At 38.8% G+C, this 18,947-nt stretch overlaps 2 long non-coding RNA genes across 2 annotated transcripts in view; one reads left to right on the plus strand and one right to left on the minus strand.

Moving 5' to 3' along the window:
* Positions 1-18,947, plus strand: part of LOC131189048 (uncharacterized) — a 90,790-nt gene that overhangs the window by 21,313 nt on the left and 50,530 nt on the right. The window lies entirely within an intron of this gene.
* LOC131189049 (uncharacterized) lies at positions 3,767-5,299 on the minus strand. The gene is made up of 3 exons (XR_009152888.1): positions 5,168-5,299; positions 4,172-4,262; positions 3,767-3,953 (listed from the first exon to the last, which is right to left on the minus strand). It is a non-coding gene; the product is annotated as an uncharacterized LOC131189049 (long non-coding RNA).

Consider the following 18,947-nt stretch of genomic DNA (forward strand, 5'->3'; position numbering starts at 1 on the left):
TCAAGCCTGTGAATACAAATATTTCATGTTTTCAGAAATAACGGTGAGATACCAATAGTATCCAGCAAACCTCAAGTTGTCTGATGTAATGTATATGTGAAACTGTGAACATATGGAGAAACCAGAAGGCTTCAACTGACTTGGAATTTAGCAATCCCAATTCCTAAGCTATAAGCACATTTTACAACAAGTAGTTAGTTTGCAAATGAAATCCAAGCTCAAGATGAGTTCAAGGGTTAAAAAATTTGAAAATGACTTGTGTGCAGTTATTGGGTTAGGTAGAATTCATAACTTCTATCATCATGGTGTTCATAGAATCAGGGCTGACAGAGACCTTGATGGTCTTCTAGTTCAGTGGTCTCCAACCTTTTCAGTTTTGCAGACCGCCAGTGGTGGCAGCGACAATGGCAGGAAAAGAAGGGTTCAACACAAGTGGTGGGCAGGCTTATGTATGAAGCTCTATTTGGCCAAATGGAGTTTTGCATGCTCACCCACTCAACTATCACTTCCGTGGTCTGATTCCCAACCAGGGATTGCACAAATATTGGCAACGCTCTATCAAATCCTGTTCCTGTCAAAAGTGGCATTCCTCAAGGCAGCGTTCTTGGACCAACGCTCTTCATACTATACATAAATGATCTCTGTGACCTTATCTCAAGTTATTGTGTTCTCTTTGCTGACGATGTCAAACTATTTAACACCACCAACAATACTACTACCCTTCAAAAAGACCTTGACTTTGTATCTGATTGGTCTAAAACTTAGCAAATCCAAATCTCAACCACCAAATGCTCAGTCTTATATATTGGAAAAAAGAACCCAAACCCTAAGTACAAACTTGATGGACATTACCTTACAGAAGCCCCCCACCCTGTTAAAGACCTTGGAGTTTTCATATCAAATGATCTAAGTGCCAAAGCCCACTGCAACTATATCGCAAAAAAGGCTCTAAGAGTTGTAAACCTAATTTTGCGTAGCTTCTTTTCCAAAAACTCTACACTACTAACCAGAGCATACGAAACATTTGCTAGACCTATTCTTGAATACAGCTCACCTGTCTGGAACCCATACCACATCTCTGACATTAATACAATTGAACGCATCAGAAATATTTTACAAGAAGAGTTCTCTGCTCCTCTGAAAATAACAAAATACCTTATACCACCAGACTTGAAATCCTGGGATTAGAAAACTTAGAACTCTGCCGACTCCGACAAGACCTGTGTTTAACACACAAAATCATCTATTGCAATGTCCTTCCTGTTAAAGACTACTTCAGCTTCCATCGCAATAATACAAGAGCAAGCAATAGATTTAAATTTAATGTTAACCGCTTCAATCTTGATTGCAGAAAATAAGACTGTTGTAACAGAGTTGTTAACGCTTGGAATACACTACCTGACTCTGTGGTTTCTTCTCAAAATCCCAAAAGCTTTAACCAAAAACTGTCTACTATTGACCTCACCCCATTCCTAAGAGGACTATAAGGGGCGTGCATAAGAGCACAAAAGTGCCTACTGTTCCTGTCCTATTGTTTCCTTTCTTTATAGCAAATTAATATAGTTATTGCATATTTTTGCTTATATATATGCTTATATGATGTGTTGTTGTTTTATGTTGATGCTTGTGTATACTGTTGTGACAAAATAAAATAAAAAAATAAAAAGAGAGTTCACGTGCTCGCCCACTGTTAGCGTGACCTGGTTCCCAATAAACCACAGCCCAGGAGTTTGGGACCCCAGTTCTAGTCCACTCCCCTGTCCAATGAAGAAGTCCTGATTCCATTCTGGACAAATGGTTGTTCAATCTTTTCTTGAATACCTGGAATACCTACAACTCTGGGAGGCAAGCTCTTCCAATGATGAATCGTTCTCACTGTCAGGAAATTCCTCCTTATTTCTAGGTTGAATCTCCCTCTGACAAGCTTCTATGCATAATTCAATTCAATTCAAGCTTCTTCAGCTCTGACTGGATGGTGGGGAAGGGAAGGATCACCACTACCATCCAGTCAGGGTTGAAGAAGCTTCTTGGATGGGAAGCAAAATGTCTTCAAAGAAAAAATAAGAAAGTCCAGTTGCCTCCTGAAAAAGCACCTTTGGGACTGATACTGAATAGTTGCAGAACGTGAGCGGGAGGTGGCAGCTGACAGGGGAAGAGTCAATTCTCCTTCCCTGGAACTGTTTGGTTTTCCCTAGGAAATATAGAAATGATTCACCCCTTTTGTTTTGTTATTGGTTATTTTATGACATTTAACTGACGAAGAGGATAAAATGGAGAGATAGATTACTGGCCAAAAATTGTAAAACTATCAGAGCATATGCAAATAATTTATACTTACACCATGCCAAAGTAAGACCTTTCATGTCTATTTATTGCTTTATAATGGTAGCCAACTGTTCAGGGATCAATATAAATAGCAAGGTTGAAGTGGAGGCCCTGCTGAATGCTCAGTTATAACTCATAAAAACTGAAATTATTTTATTCAAAATGTCTGTATTGCAGCAGCTGAAACATTAAATCCCAAAACACTGAACTAACTCCCAGGGATAGCAGTATCCACTCATCATTTGCTTTAAAAATTTTACTTGAACCAAATCAACAACTTATCCCAGGTTTCAAGATACAAATACAGTTAAATTTGTTCAATTCTTTGCCCTATCCTACATATCAATGAATAAAAATAAAGTATTTGAATCCTCACCATTTTTGAGGAACTCCAACTGGGAGGATGAATTATTTGTTCTCTAACATCTCTATTCAGTGTAATAATTAAGGCATTAGTAACAGAATAACAGAGTTGAAAGGGACTGTGGAGATCTTCTAGTCAAACCCCCTGCTCAAGCAGGAAACCCTATACCATTTCAGACAAATAGTTGTCCAATCTCTTCTTAAAAATGTCCAGTGTTGGAGCACCAGCAACTTCTGGTGGCAAGTCATTCCACTGATTAATGTCTATGGAGATTCTCTAGTATCCAGGTTACCCAAAGGTGCTTTTGCAAAAGGCCACTGGACTTTGTGTTAATTGTGCCACTAATTAATTGTTCTAACTGCCAATACATTTCTTCTTAGGAGGTTGGTTCTCTTCTTGGTTAATTTCCATCCACTGCTTCTTCAGGTGCTTTGGAGAATAGATTGACCCCGTCTTCTTTGTGGCAGCCCCTTGGATATTGGAACTGTGATATATCACACCCTAGTTCTTCTTTCCATTAAAGTAGACATACCCAATCCCTGCAAATACTCTTCATATAGTTTAGCCTCCAGTTCCCTAATCATTTTTGTTACTTTTCTTTGCACTCTTTCTAGACTTTCAACCTTTTTTTTTTAATACCGTGGTGACCAAAACAGGATGTCATATTCTAAGTGTGTTCTTACCAAGGCATTATAAAGTGATATTAATACTTCACATGATTTTAATTCTATCCCTCTGTTAAAGCATCCTAGAAGTGTGTTGGCATGGTTTTGTGTAACAGCAGAAGAAGTGTGCAAACAACTGATCTAAGGCTTATATTGATAATTACTTCATTATTTTATTTAAATGTCTTTTTCAGCAATATGTGATTAATGGATGAGATATTCATCAAACAAAGAAGGGGAAAGAATGACATTGATTTTAAGTAATAATCTGTGGTTGAATAGTGAAGAATGTCTTCCAGAATGAAATGTAAACACAGACACACACAAACATGCACACACAAAATACAGTCATGACAGTGATTAATTATACTGCCCAGAGCTCCCCTAAAAGAAGGCATACAACATCTGCAATGCTGATTTAGCTTTATTTTAAGAAAAAAATGCCAAATTTTGCTTCAACGTATACATGTTTTAGAGTCCGATAGATAGCAATTTTGATTTATATAAGAGAAGCTAAAGCGATAACAGACGGTGGTGACAGGTCGTTGGCCACAACTCAGAGATATCCAGGATAGAGATTGCATCATTTTCCTTTAACACTATAGAAATGAGATAAAATAATAGGTTGATTAAAATGGGTTTAGTGTTTCTAACCCCAAAATCTATCCTTTCCTGCCCATTTTTTACAGAGATTTTCCCTGGAAACGTTTTCCATTTTTGTGTCATTGCCTTACAACGCTTTGTGAATGCAAGGAATATCAGGAAGATTAGGCCAATCTACATCTTTGGCATCTCTATTAGGGAAGGGTTTCCTTACTTGCGACAGCATCTTCTTCCAATTTGACTGTAGCCAGGATGACAGCGAAGCCAATAGCACCTACGTTGTTTTTGTACTTGGCTGGCACTTCCTATGAAAAGGAAAAGAGCAGATAAGTGAATAATGAATGAAGATACTTTTTTAAATATACTATAGAGTCTGATTTTCCACTGGAATTCTTCCCTATTTGTTTTATGAAGAAAACATTTCCATAGCTGCTGTTTTCTGCTATTGAAAACTGAGCATATGAGGGTTAATGACTTGCACAAGGGATACTCTGGATATCTCAGTCATCAAAAAAGTTTTGGAGAACAAAGGGAGGACATACTACTTCTGTACTGCTCTGAAAGAGAAGTACATTGGGTTGTTCACCTAATTCCCAAGAGTCAAGCTTCTCTTCAGGGAGTATGTAGACTTTTCTTTTTTGTATTAAGGAAATAAAAATAGATATGTGGGGGGAAAGGATAATTTCTCTGCTGCTAGATATTTTGCTGCAAACATCTAGGGAATTCCTCATTTTACTTCTGCTTTTCATGCTAAGTACGAATAGATCCACACTATGATTATTATAGTATAGTACAACATAGCTATCTTTCCTCTTTACACAAATAGAATATAAATAGAATAATGAATCAATAAATTGGTTTTCCAGTCCCTCCTTGATGCCCTATATTATATTGAATCTCTATTTTTATTTCTGAAGAAAAATCAATCATGTATTTTTCAGACATTTGGAATTTTACATTGTCAATAGCCAAAATATCAAGAAACAAAAAATAAACTAAAAGGCATCAATGACTATGATATTTCTAGCTCAAAAATGAAAATTTAAATCCAGAAGGTCATTGCTTATGATTGTGCAAATTTGGTGCTCGAATTGAATTGTAGACTCTACAAAGTAGTTGCAGATTACCCTGTTTTCAAAGGTGATTTTATTTATTTAGAAATAAATAAGTTACCAATCCTTTCTAAATTATCAGTAAATTAGTTTCTTACCTGGCTCAGGCAGGAAAGTAAGAAAAAGGACTGCAAAGAGCAGATAAAGGATCTTCATCTTTGGATTGGTTCTGGACCAAACCTTATTCCAGGGACAGAACACAGCTCTATATTTATAGAGTTAGAATGATTGCATCACATTGCCTCAGAGAAATATTGCAACTATTCTTAGGATCTACTTTTACTATTCCTCATAAGCAGTGGTGAAATTCAATTCTGGGCATGGCTTGGTGGACGTGGTATGGCTTGGTGGGTGTGGCTTGGTGGGCATGGCAGGGGAAGATTACTGCAAAATCTCATTCCCTCCCCACTCCTGCGGGAAGGATATTGCAAAATCTCCATTCCCACTCCACTCTGGGGCCAGCCAGAGGTGGTATTTGCCAGTTATCGGAACTACTCAAAATTTCTGCTACCGGTTCTCCTGAACCTGTCAGAACGTTTTGAATTTCACCCCTACTCATAAGTGATCGTTGTTCATCTTCCGTCTATTGAAATACTCCTGTGGGTTTGCTTTTTCAAAAGTTCTTGGAAGAGCAAGAGACTTAGTTGAATGGTTAATGACTACTGGGGCACTACAAATCCTCTTCACGTCCTGTATTTCTTGTTACCTTCTGGGAGGAGACTTCATGGTATCCGAAGCAGAACATCTAGATTCAGTCATAGTTTTGTTCCATACAGAATGAACTGGTAAGCCATTCCAAATGTGTGAGATTCCTAAAGTTAGGCAAACTCTGGATTAAAGCAAATGTTGGAATGCAGTATTGAAGGTTGACTCTGCCCATTGCCAGGAGTTCAATCCTGACCGGCCCAAGGTTGACTCAGTCTTCCATCATTCCGAGGTTGGTAAAATGAAAACTCAGATAGCTGGGGGCAATATGCTGACTCTATAAACTGCTTACTTAAAGAGTGCTATATAACTCTTTGAGGTGGTATACAAGTCTAAGTGCTATTGCTATCTGTAGTCTGTAGTCTGTAGTCATGAAAACCTTTGAAAGGCTAATGCTTTCCTACTTGAAAACCATCACGGATCCTCTGTTAGACCCCTTGCAATTTGCATACCAAGCAAATAGATCAACAGATGATGCTGTTAATATGGCTCTGCACTACATCCTACAACATCTTGAGTCTCCAAAGACCTATGCAAGGGTCCTTTTTGTAGACTTTAGTTCAGCATTCAATACCATCATTCCAGACATTCTTCTAACTAAGCTAAACCAGCTACAGGTACCGGAACAGACTTGTAAGTGGATCACAAGCTTCCTAACAAACAGGAAGCAGCAGGTGAAGCTAAGCAAGATCACATCGAATACCTGTACAATTAGCACAGCCCCCCCCCCCCCGAGGCTGTGTGCTCTCCCCACTTCTCTTCTCTCTGTATACCAATGACTGCATCTCCAATGATCCATCTGTTAAGTTACTGAAGTTCGCAGATGACAAAACAGTGATTGGTCTCATTCGAGACAATGATGAATCCGCATATAGACGAGAGGTCGAATGACTAGCCTTGTAGTGCAACCAAAACAACCTGGAACTGAACAGACTCAAAACCGTAGAAATGGTGGTAGACTTTAGGAGAAACCCTTCCATACTTCCACCTCTCACAATACTTGACAACACAGTATCAACAGTAGAAACCTTCAAATTTCTAGGTTCTATCATATCGCAAGATCTAAAATGGACAGCTAACATCAAAAACAGCATTAAAAAAGGACAACAAAAAATGTTCTTTCTGTGCCAACTCAGTAAGCTCAAACTGCCCAAGGAGCTGCTGATTCAGTTCTACAGAGGAATTATTGAGTCTGTCATTTGCACCTCTATAACTGTCTGGTTCGGTTCTGCAACCCAACAAGAAAAACACAGACTTCAGAGGATAATTAGAACTGCAGAAAAAATAATTGCTACCAACCTGCCTTCCATTGAGGACCTGTATACTGCACGAATCAAGAAGAGGGCCATGAAAATATTTACAGACCCCTCGCATCCTGGACATAAACTGTTTCAACTCCTACCCTCAAAACGACGCTATAGAGCACTGCACACCAGAACAACTAGACACAAGAACAGTTTTTTCCCGAAGGCCATCACTCTGCTAAACAAATAATTCCATCAACACTGTCAAATTATTTACTGAATCTGCACTACTATTAATTTTCTCATAGTTCCATCACCAATCTCTTTCCACTTATGACTGTATGACTGTAACTTGTTGCTGGCAATCCTTATGATTTATATTGATATATTGACCATCAATTGTGTTGTAAATATTGTACCTTGATGAATGTATCTTTTCTTTTATGTACACTGAGAGCATATGCACCAAGACAAATTCCTTGTGTGTCCAATCACACATGGCCAATAAAAATTCTATTCTATTCTATTCTATTCTATTCTATTCTATTCTATTCTATTCTATTCTATTCTATTGATATTACAGTTTAACAGTGGCAAGGCTGGCAAAAGCCAAAGAAAGAGTTTGAGAGGAAATTAAACATGTGACTACAAGGAATTCATGTTGAGAAATAACGGTGAGATATCAACAGAATCCATCAAATTCAAGCCACCTGATGTAACACTTATGTGAAAATGTAGAAATGTGGATGAACTAACAACTTCAACGGACTTGGAATTTAACAATCACAATTCCTAAGATAAAAAGCAAACATTAGCACATGCAGTTAATTTTCAAATGAAATACAAGCTCAAGATAAGTTCAAGGTCTAGAAAATTTTATAATGAGTGGTATGAGGTTATTAAGTTAGATAGAATTCATAGTTTCTCTCATAATATTTCATGCTGGTATTCATGCGTGATGTGAATTCAATTATTGGTCAGAAAATCATAGAAAGAAACAACACAAGAATTAATTAACGTGTAATAAACAAGGAATTCATTAATGGGTGAATTATCTTAAATTCAGAAACCTCACTTAACTTGTATCCAGACTAATAATGAAAATGATTAATCTGGTCCTTACTCCTTTACTATTGAAATCATCCTTCCCAAACAAGTCCCTTCCAGATACAATTGCATCTTTTCAGTGTATTGACCTAATTCATGGATGTCAAATTCAATTTCATTGAGGGTTGCATCAGAGTTGTGTCTGACTTCAGGGGGGCGGTGTGTGTGTGGCCATGGGGGTATGGCCAGCTCAGGAGCCCATTTTGCAGGCAGAAGCACTGGGGGCCTTAACTGTTTCCAGGGTGGACCCACAGGCCAGATCTAAGTACCCTAAAGGACGGATCTGGACCCTGGGCCTTGAGTTTGACACCCTGTTCCAAATGGATTAGGTTTGTTATTTGTTGGTAATATTTAAGGTGGAAAGATCACTTCAGTGCTTTGTTAATAGACTGATTCCAATAGACTGATTCCTTATGTTGTCTGGTAATTACAAAGAACTGGGACTTAAAACTGATCACATGATTTATTTATTTTCATTTTTTTATTAAATTAAGAATAGAATAGAATAGAATAGAATAGAATAGAATAGAATAGAATTTTATTGGCCAAGTGTGATTGGACACACAAGGAATTTGTCTTGGTGCATATGCTCTCAGTGTACATAAAAGAAAAGATACGTCCATCAAGGTACAACATTTACAACACAATTGATGATCAATATATCAATATAAATCATAAGGATTGCCAGCAACAAGTTATAGTCATACAGTCATGTGGAAAGAGATTGGTGATGGGAACTATGAAACGATTAATAGTAGTGCAGATTCAGTAAATAGTCTGACAGTGTTGAGGGAATTATTTGTTTAGCAGAGTGATGGCCTTTGGGAAAAAACTGTTCTTGTGTCTAGTTGTTCTGGTGTGCAGTGCTCTATAGCGTCGTTTTGAGGGTAGGAGTTGAAACAGTTTATGTCCAGGATGCGAGGGATCTGCAAATATTTTCACGGCCCTCTTCTTGATTCGTGCAGTATACAGGTCCTCAATGGAAGGCAAGTTGGTAGCAATTATTTTTTCTGCAGTTCTAATTATCCTCTGAAGTCTGTGTTTTTCTTGTTGGGTTGCAGAACCGAACCAGACAGTTATAGAGGTGCAAATGACAGACTCAATAATTCCTCTGTAGAATTGGATCAGCAGCTCCTTGGGCAGTTTGAGCTTACTGAGTTGGCGCAGAAAGAACATTCTTTGTTGTCCTTTTTTAATGATGTTTTTGATGTTAGCTGTCCATTTGAGATCTTGCGATATGATAGAACCCAGAAATTTGAAGGTTTCTACTGTTGATACTGTGTTGTCAAGTATTGTGAGAGGTGGAAGTATGGAAGGGTTTTTCCTACCATTTCTACGGTTTTGAGTGTGTTCAGTTCCAGATTGTTTTGGTTGCACCACAAGGCTAGTTGTTCGACCTCTCATCTATATGCGGATTCGTCATTGTCTCGAATGAGACCAATCACTGTTGTGTCATCTGAGAACTTCAGTAGCTTAACAAATGGATCATTGGAGATGCAGTCATTGGTATACAGAGAGAAGAGAAGTGGGGAGAGCACACAGCCTTGGGGGCCCCCTGTGCTAATTGTACAGGTATTTGATGTGATCTTGCTTAGCTTCACCTGCTGCTTCCTGTTTGTTAGGAAGCTTGTGATCCACTTACAAGTCTGTTCCGGTACCTGTAGCTGGTTTAGCTTAGTTAGAAGAATGTCTGGAATGATGGTATTGAATGCTGAACTAAAGTCTACAAAAAGGACCCTTGCATAGGTCTTTGGAGACTCAAGATGTTGTAGGATGTAGTGCAGAGCCATATTAACAGCATCATCTGTTGATCTATTTGCTCGGTATGCAAATTGCAAGGGGTCTAAGAGCGGATTCGTGATGGTTTTCAGGTAGGAGAGCACTAGCCTTTCAAAGGTTTTCATGACTAGAGATGGTAGACCAACTGGTCTGTAGTCATTCAGTTCCTTGATGGTGGGCTTCTTGGCACTGGGATGATGGTAGGCGTTTGAAGCAAGAAGGAACATAACACATCTCTAGTGATTTATTGAAAATATGGGTGAAGATGGGGGCCAATTGGTCAGCACAGACTTTTAAGCAAGAAGGAGTTATCTTGTCTGGGCCTGGAGCTTTTCCTGGCTTTTGTCTGTGAAATAGGTCCTGCACTTCCTTTTCTGTGATCACTAGGGTTTGTGAACCCAATGAAATGGGGTCAGTTGTAGGAGGCTTGGCTGCTGTTGGTGTGTCTGAGATGGGGGTTGTGGAGATAGGTGGCTGTAGTTTCCTTTCAAACCTGCAGTAAAACTCATTCAGGTCATCTGCCAGTTGTTGATTACCTTCAGCCTGGGAAGGAGGTTTGCCATAGGCGGTGGTATTTTTAAGAGTTTTCCACATGTTTGCTGGTTCATTTGCTGAAAATTGATTCTTTAGCTTTTCAGAGTAGCTTCTTTTTGCTGCTCTGATCTCCCTTGTTAGTGCATTTCTGGCCTGATTGTACAGCATTTTATCACCTTTTCTGTAGGCTTCCTCTTTGGAATGTCATAGCTGCTTAAGTTTAGGTGTAAACCAAGGTTTGTTATTACTGTGTATTCGCAAGTTCCTTGTAGGTACACATAGGTCTTCACAGAAGCTGACATATGATGTTACAGTATCTGTGAGTTCATCCAGGTCTGCAGAGGTATCTTTAAAAATATTCCAATCAGTGCAGTCAAAACATGCCTGTAGCTTTAATTCTGATTCCTCCGTCCAGGTTTTCACTGATTTAATTATTGGTTTTATGGCTTTAAGTCTTTGCCTGTAAGCAGGTACAAGGTGAATCATGCAATGATCAGAGTGTCCTACAGCTGCACATGGTAAAGACCGATAGGCATCTTTTAGTGTTGTGTAGCAGTGGTCTAGAGTATTCTTGCCTCTGGTGGGACAATTGACATGCTGAAAGTATTTTGGTAGTTCTTTCCTTAAGTTTGCCTTGTTTAGATCTCCCAAAACAATGGCCAGTGAATCAGGGTGTTTGGCTTCAGCCTCCATGATTTGGTCAGCTAGAGTTCGTAATGCCTCGTTTACACAGGCTTGTGGTGGGACATAAACAGCAATTAGAAGAAATGAGGAAAATTAATGCTATATTATACCATATTTGAGTTCTATTTTTTATCTTTTCTTTTATGTACACTGAGACCATATGCACCAAGACAAATTCCTTGTGGGTCCAATCACACTTGGCCAATAAACAATTCTATTCTATTCTATTCTATTCTATTCTATTCTATTCTATTCTATTCTATTCTATTCTATTCTATTCTATTCTATTTTTCTTATTGTGTCCTTCATTTAACATGTAAGCAAAATAATCCTTAGGATCATTGCATGAAGATTATATCCTACAATATATATATATATATGTATATTTGCTAAGCAAGACAGTTTCAAGTGAATTTTGCCCTATTTTACAACCTTTCTTGCCACAGTGGTTAAGGGAATAACTGCAGTTCTTAAGTCAGTAACAGGGTTTTCAAATGAATCTGGCATCACCATTGACTCTTCTTGTCAGAAGGTCACAAAAGGTGATCACATGACCCTGTCATAAGTACGAGTCACTTTCCAAGCATCTGAATTTTGATCATGTGACCATGGAGATGCTGCAATGGTCATAAGTCTGAAAAACGGTCATAAGTCACCTTTTTCAATGGTATTGTAACTTTGAACAGTGACTAAATAAACTGTTGTAGGTCAAGGAATACAATAGTGCTGCTGCATGCTAGATAATTAAAAAAGCCAAAGAATATTTTTTTTAAAAACCTCACTCTTTGACTCATTGATTATAAAAAGTCCTTTGTGCTAATCATGCAATGACTTAGAAAAGGGCTCAGAAAAATGTGAATTTCTGTATCTTGTTATTGGTAAGAGAAGCTTTTGTAAAAGTCAGGAAGGCACAGTACAGATAGAATATGGTGAAACAGACTGGCTCAAAGTTAGCAAAGGAGTGTGACAAAGCTGTATAATATCCCCTTATTTATTCAATCTACATGCTGAATATAAATTAAGAGAAGCTGGAAAGGAAGAAGATTGGAAGTGATTTTAAAATTGGAAAAAGATGTGCGTTGCTGATGTCATTACCTTCCTCTCTGAAAATGCAAAAAAATCTGAAAATTCTAGTAATAAAAGTTAAGGAGCAACAGAAATGAACAACATAATAATTAATTTGGGAGAAGGGAAGAGAGGGAAGGAGAAGGGAAGAGACGGAAAGAGATAGACCGTCGTAAAATTGGGTCGAATATGATGTATATGAGATAGGAAAACAGACGGTAATTTTTTTCTTATTTGATGGTTATATAATGATATTACAACAGAAGATAATATGTTATTATATGATGAATGTTATCGTATATTTGTTTATATGTTACTGTATATTTGTCTATATACATATGATTATAATAACGATGATAATGATGTTTGTTCTTATGTTAAAACCTTGGACACCTAGAGAGCACACTCCTCAAGATATAAAAGAAATGTATGATACAAAACAATAAAAAATATTACAACAATAATTAATTTGTAATTAACCAATTAATGGGTAAGTTCTCCTACCAAAGTGGTACCTATTGATCTGCTCACATTTTGCATGCTTTCAAACTGCTAGGTGGGCAGGAACTGGGGAAAATTATAGGTGTTTGCCCTGTCACATAGCGCTCAGGTCTAGAACCCATATGGTCACTTTTCTAGCTGATAAGTTCAGCACCTTTAAACTCTAATCATTGTGTTCCTATGGCTACACTGCACTACACTACACTACACTACACTACTTTATACCAGTATTATTATATTATAATAACATTACGTTATGTTACATTAGGTACATGCACGTAAAAATGCAAGTAGAAAAAATAGGGACCACCTTTGGTGGGAAGGTAACGGCAGACTTAGAGATATGCAAATCCTAAGAGTGAGAAAGTCTCAAATGAAGCGCCAAAGGAGAGTAAATTGGGTTCGACCTCAAGTTGAAAATGTGGTCAGACTGGACCTTCCTTTGGAGGAAACTTCTTGGAGAAAGAGTCACTAGACTCACTTCACATGTGTTTCAGGCTGAGATTTAAGATGCAGTAGGTTTTGAATATGCTTGTAGTTTTGAACCTGCAGAAGAGCTTGCATGGAGGGGGAGCATCAGTCTTTGTGCTCCTTGATGTCACAGCAGCTTTTGATAATGCTGACCATGGTGTTCCTTTTCAACATCTGCAAGGGCTGGAAATAGGGGGCACCAATCTATACTTTCTCAAACAATAATTTCTGATTGTTGTCATTGTCAGTTGGTTATGTAAAAGCATGAGTGACTGGGAGAAGGAACCTCCGATTCATGAATGGCTATAATTGGCATATTAGCTGCCAGCTGCTATTTAAACAGGAGTTTCAAGTCCAAGCATTTCCTAGTTATAAGACAAAGTTGTCATTCCTATTCCACAAAGAAACTAAAATGCCATGATTAACAGTATCAAAGCCAGAGGGATGTCTAGAAAGGTGGGAAAGGCAGTGATAACAAAAAGAAGGACTAGGGGAGACATGATAGCTGTGTTCCAATATCTTAGGGGCTGCCACAAAGAAGAGGGAGTCAGGCTGTTCACCAAAGCACCTGAGGGTAGAACAAGAAGCAATGGGTGGAAACTGGTCAAAGAAAGAAGCAACTTAGAACTAAGGAGAAATTTCCTGACAGTTAGAACAATTAATAAGTGGAACGACTTGCCTTCAGAAGTTGTGAATGCTCCAACACTGGAAATTTTTAAGAAAATGTTGGATAACCATCTGACTGAGATGGTATAGGGTTTCCTGCCTGGGCAGGGGGTTGGACTAGAAGGCCTCCAAGGTCCCTTCCAACTCTGATGTTATGTTATGTTATGTTATGTTATGTTATGTTATGTTATGTTATGTTATGTTATGTTATGTTATAATTCTTGTACTCAGTCTCACTACAGGTTATCCTCAAAATATGGCATCAGTACCATACATGTTGTTACATGGTGTTACAATCAGACTGGAAGAGATCCAGGTAATCGGTTTACTCCAGAACTCTTTGCAATCACTGACCCACCATGTCTCAACAATCTTCCTAAAAAAGAGAGGTTTTCATCAATTGGAAAAGGATCCAATCCAAACCACAGATGATCAGAACTCTGAATCTTTGGATTAGAAATTAAAAATGGGAACCTTTCATTCTACATGATTGAGTCTACAATTACAATTACTTGTAGACAATTACTGTTATTACTTGTTCCCTCTTTAACATTGCTGAGTGAAATATATGAAGCTGCTACAGTCTGTGTTCTTTATTGAAAGATTGTTACAAAAAGCCAGTAAAAATGAAATTATATGGTAGAACTGTCATATCACAATTATTAATAAAACTAAACTTAATAATCTTCTAGTTACATTGGCTTGAGAAAAACTTTACTGGAAGTTGTTTCATGCATCCATAGATTGGATACTTTGCCCATTTATGAAGTTTAAATACATTAACATGACTGAGATGTGACAATACAATCAGACTGGAAGAGATCCAGGTAATCGGTTTACTCCAGAACTCTTTGCAATCACTGACCCACCATGTCTCAACAATCTTCCTAAAAAAGAGAGGTTTTCATCAATTGGAAAAGGATCCAATCCAAACCACAGATGATCAGAACTCTGAATCTTTGGATTAGAAATTAAAAATGGGAACCTTTCATTCTACATGATTGAGTCTACAATTACAATTACTTGTAGACAATTACTGTTATTACTTGTTCCCTCTTTAACATTGCTGAGTGAAATATATGAAGCTGCTACAGTCTGTGTTCTTTATTGAAAGATTGTTACAAAAAGCCAGTAAAAATGAAATTATATGGTAGAACTGTCATATCACAATTATTAATAAAACTAAACTTAATAATCTTCTAGTTACATTGGCTTGAGAAAAACTTTACTAGAAGTTGTTTCATGCATCCATAGATTGGATACTTTGCCCATTTATGAAGTTTAAATACATTAACATGACTGAGATGTGACAATAGCAGCCAACTTTAGTTCAGAATGTAGGGCTGCATTTTGGGCCCTTTGGGCATATTAATGTGAATTCAATGATCATTGCACTGGTAAGAACTTCTAAATGTATCAGGTCCCTAAAGTTATAAAATCTCTCAATTAAAAATATTAGAGCTTAATATTGTGCAACACTGAAGGAAGTAAATGATGAGTTTGTGAGGAAATCAAGCCTGTGAATACAAATATTTCATGTTTTCAGAAATAACGGTGAGATACCAATAGTATCCAGCAAACCTCAAGTTGAAAATGTGGTCAGACTGGACCTTCCTTTGGAGGAAACTTCTTGGAGAAAGAGTCACTAGACTCACTTCACATGTGTTTCAGGCTGAGATTTAAGATGCAGTAGGTTTTGAATATGCTTGTAGTTTTGAACCTGCAGAAGAGCTTGCATGGAGGGGGAGCATCAGTCTTTGTGCTCCTTGATGTCACAGCAGCTTTTGATAATGCTGACCATGGTGTTCCTTTTCAACATCTGCAAGGGCTGGAAATAGGGGGCACCAATCTATACTTTCTCAAACAATAATTTCTGATTGTTGTCATTGTCAGTTGGTTATGTAAAAGCATGAGTGACTGGGAGAAGGAACCTCCGATTCATGAATGGCTATAATTGGCATATTAGCTGCCAGCTGCTATTTAAACAGGAGTTTCAAGTCCAAGCATTTCCTACTTATAAGAGAAAGTTGTCATTCCTATTCCACAAAGAAACTAAAATGCCATGATTAACAGTATCAAAGCCAGAGGGATGTCTAGAAAGGTGGGAAAGGCAGTGATAATTCTTGTACTCAGTCTCACTACAGGTTATCCTCAAAATATGGCATCAGTACCATACATGTTGTTACATGGTGTTACAATCAGACTGGAAGAGATCCAGGTAATAGGTTTACTCCAGAACTCTTTGCAATCACTGACCCACCATGTCTCAACAATCTTCCTAAAAAGGAGAGGTTTTCATCAATTGGAAAAGGATCCAATCCAAACCACAGATGATCAGAACTCTGAATCTTTGGATTAGAAATTAAAAATATTAGAGCTTAATATTGTGCAACACTGAAGGAAGTAAATGATGAGTTTGTGAGGAAATCAAGCCTGTGAATACAAATATTTCATGTTTTCAGAAATAACGGTGAGATACCAATAGTATCCAGCAAACCTCAAGTTGTCTGATGTAATGTATATGTGAAACTGTGAACATATGGAGAAACCAGAGGGCTTCAACTGACTTGGAATTTAGCAATCCCAATTCCTAAGCTATAAGCACATTTTAAAACAAGTAGTTAGTTTGCAAATGAAATCCAAGCTCAAGATGAGTTCAAGGGCTAAAAATTTGAACATGACTTGTGTGCAGTTATTGGGTTAGGTGGAATTCATAACTTCTATCATCATGGTGTTCATAGAATCAGGCCTGACAGAGACCTTGATGGTCTTCTAGTTCAGTGGTCTCCAACCTTTTCAGTTTTGCAGACCGCCACTGGTGGCAGCGACAATGGCAGGAAAAGAAGGGTTCAACGCAAGCGATGGGCAGGCTTATGTATGAAGCTCTATTTGGCCAAATGGAGTTTTGCATGCTCACCCACTCAACTATCACTTCCGTGGTCTGATTCCCAACCAGGGATTTCACAAATATTGGCAACGCTCTATCAAATCCTGTTCCTGTCAAAAGTGCCATTCCTCAAGGCAGCGTTCTTGGACCAACGCTCTTCATACTATACATAAATGATCTCTGTGACCATATCTCAAGTTATTGTGTTCTCTTTGCTGACGATGTCAAACTATTTAACACCACCAACAATACTACTACCCTTCAGAAAGACTTTACTGGAAGTTGTTTCATGCATCCATAGATTGGATACTTTGCCCATTTATGAAGTTTAAATACATTAACATGACTGAGATGTGACAATAGCAGCCAACTTTAAGTTCAGAATGTAGGGCTGCATTTTGGGCCCTTTGGGCATATTAATGTGAATTCAATGATCATTGCACTGGTAAGAACTTCTAAATGTATCAGGTCCCTAAAGTTATAAAATCTCTCAATTAAAAATATTAGAGCTTAATATTGTGCAACACTGAAGGAAGTAAATGATGAGTTTGTGAGGAAATCAAGCCTGTGAATACAAATATTTCATGTTTTCAGAAATAACGGTGAGATACCAATAGTATCCAGCAAACCTCAAGTTGTCTGATGTAATGTATATGTGAAACTGTGAACATATGGAGAAACCAGAAGGCTTCAACTGACTTGGAATTTAGCAATCCCAATTCCTAAGCTATAAGCACATTTTACAACAAGTAGTTAGTTTGCAAATGAAATCCAAGCTCAAGATGAGTTCAAGGGCTAAAAAATTTGAAAATGACTTGTGTGCAGTTATTGGGTTAGGTAGAATTCATAACTTCTATCATCATGGTGTTCATAGAATCAGGGCTGACAGAGACCTTGATGGTCTTCTAGTTCAGCGGTCTCCAACCTTTTCAGTTTTGCAGACCGCCAGTGGTGGCAGCGACAATGGCAGGAAAAGAAGGGTTCAATGCAAGCGATGGGCAGGCTTATGTATGAAGCTCTATTTGGCCAAATGGAGTTTTGCATGCTCACCCACTCAACTATCACTTCCGTGGTCTGATTCCCAACCAGGGATTGCACAAATATTGGCAACGCTCTATCAAATCCTGTTCCTAAGAATAGTTGCAATATTTCTCTGAGGCAATGTGATGCAATCATTCTAACTCTATAAATATAGACCTGTGTTCTGTCCGTCAGCTCAGGAGGCAAGGTGATGGCAGCGGTGGGGACGTTCTGGCCGGCACAGGTGTGGCGGATGTGATCGACGCACTGCAGACTCGGGAAAGAGATGGCGTTCCGCGACCAGGCCACCTGAGGATCGTGGGTCCGAAGCCAGGCCAACCCAAGGACCAAGGGAAAATGAAGGTCCGCCGTGACATAAAACTGGATCGCCTCCTCATGGTCCCCAATAGCCAGGCGCAAAGGCTGGGTGGCGAATTTAATGGGGCCGGACACCAGTTCTCGTCCATCAATTGTCTCTACCCGCATCGGAGGGTCCACCGGAACCACGGGGACCGCAAACTGGGTCACAAAGGCCTGGTCCATAAAGTTTGTTGTGGCCCCTGAGTCCACCAGCGCATGCGCCTGGAGCCCGTCCGACTGGTTCCCCAACCATATCCGTGTGTCCAGAATCAGATGCCGAGGGGGCCCAGAGTCTACTTCCGCAACGCCCAGTGGCGGCTTAGTACGTGCGCGCCCGAGGGTCGCCGCGAGGTCGGGCCTGCTCCGTTTCCCGATGGGTCACGCTGTGATTCGGGGACCGGCGTGCGTGCCCCACTTCGCTTTCTGGGGCAAGAAGCAGTGAAGTGGCCGGGCTCCCATCAAATCCTGTTCCTGTCAAAAGTGCCATTCCTCAAGGCAGCGTTCTTGGACCAACGCTCTTCATACTATACATAAATGATCTCTGTGACCATATCTCAAGTTATTGTGTTCTCTTTGCTGACGATGTCAAACTATTTAACACCACCAACAATACTACTACCCTTCAGAAAGACTTTGACTTTGTATCTGATTGGTCTAAAACTTGGCAAATCCAAATCTCAACCACCAAATGCTCAGTCTTATATATTGGAAAAAAGTATCCAAACCTTAAGTACAAACTTGATGGACATTACCTTACAGAAGCCCCCCACCCTGTTAAAGACCTTGGAGTTTTCATATCAAATGATCTAAGTGCCAAAGCCCACTGCAACTATATCGCAAAAAAGGCTCTAAGAG

Source organism: Ahaetulla prasina, chromosome 1, assembly GCF_028640845.1.
Source record: "Ahaetulla prasina isolate Xishuangbanna chromosome 1, ASM2864084v1, whole genome shotgun sequence".
Lineage (NCBI taxonomy): Eukaryota > Metazoa > Chordata > Lepidosauria > Squamata > Colubridae > Ahaetulla > Ahaetulla prasina.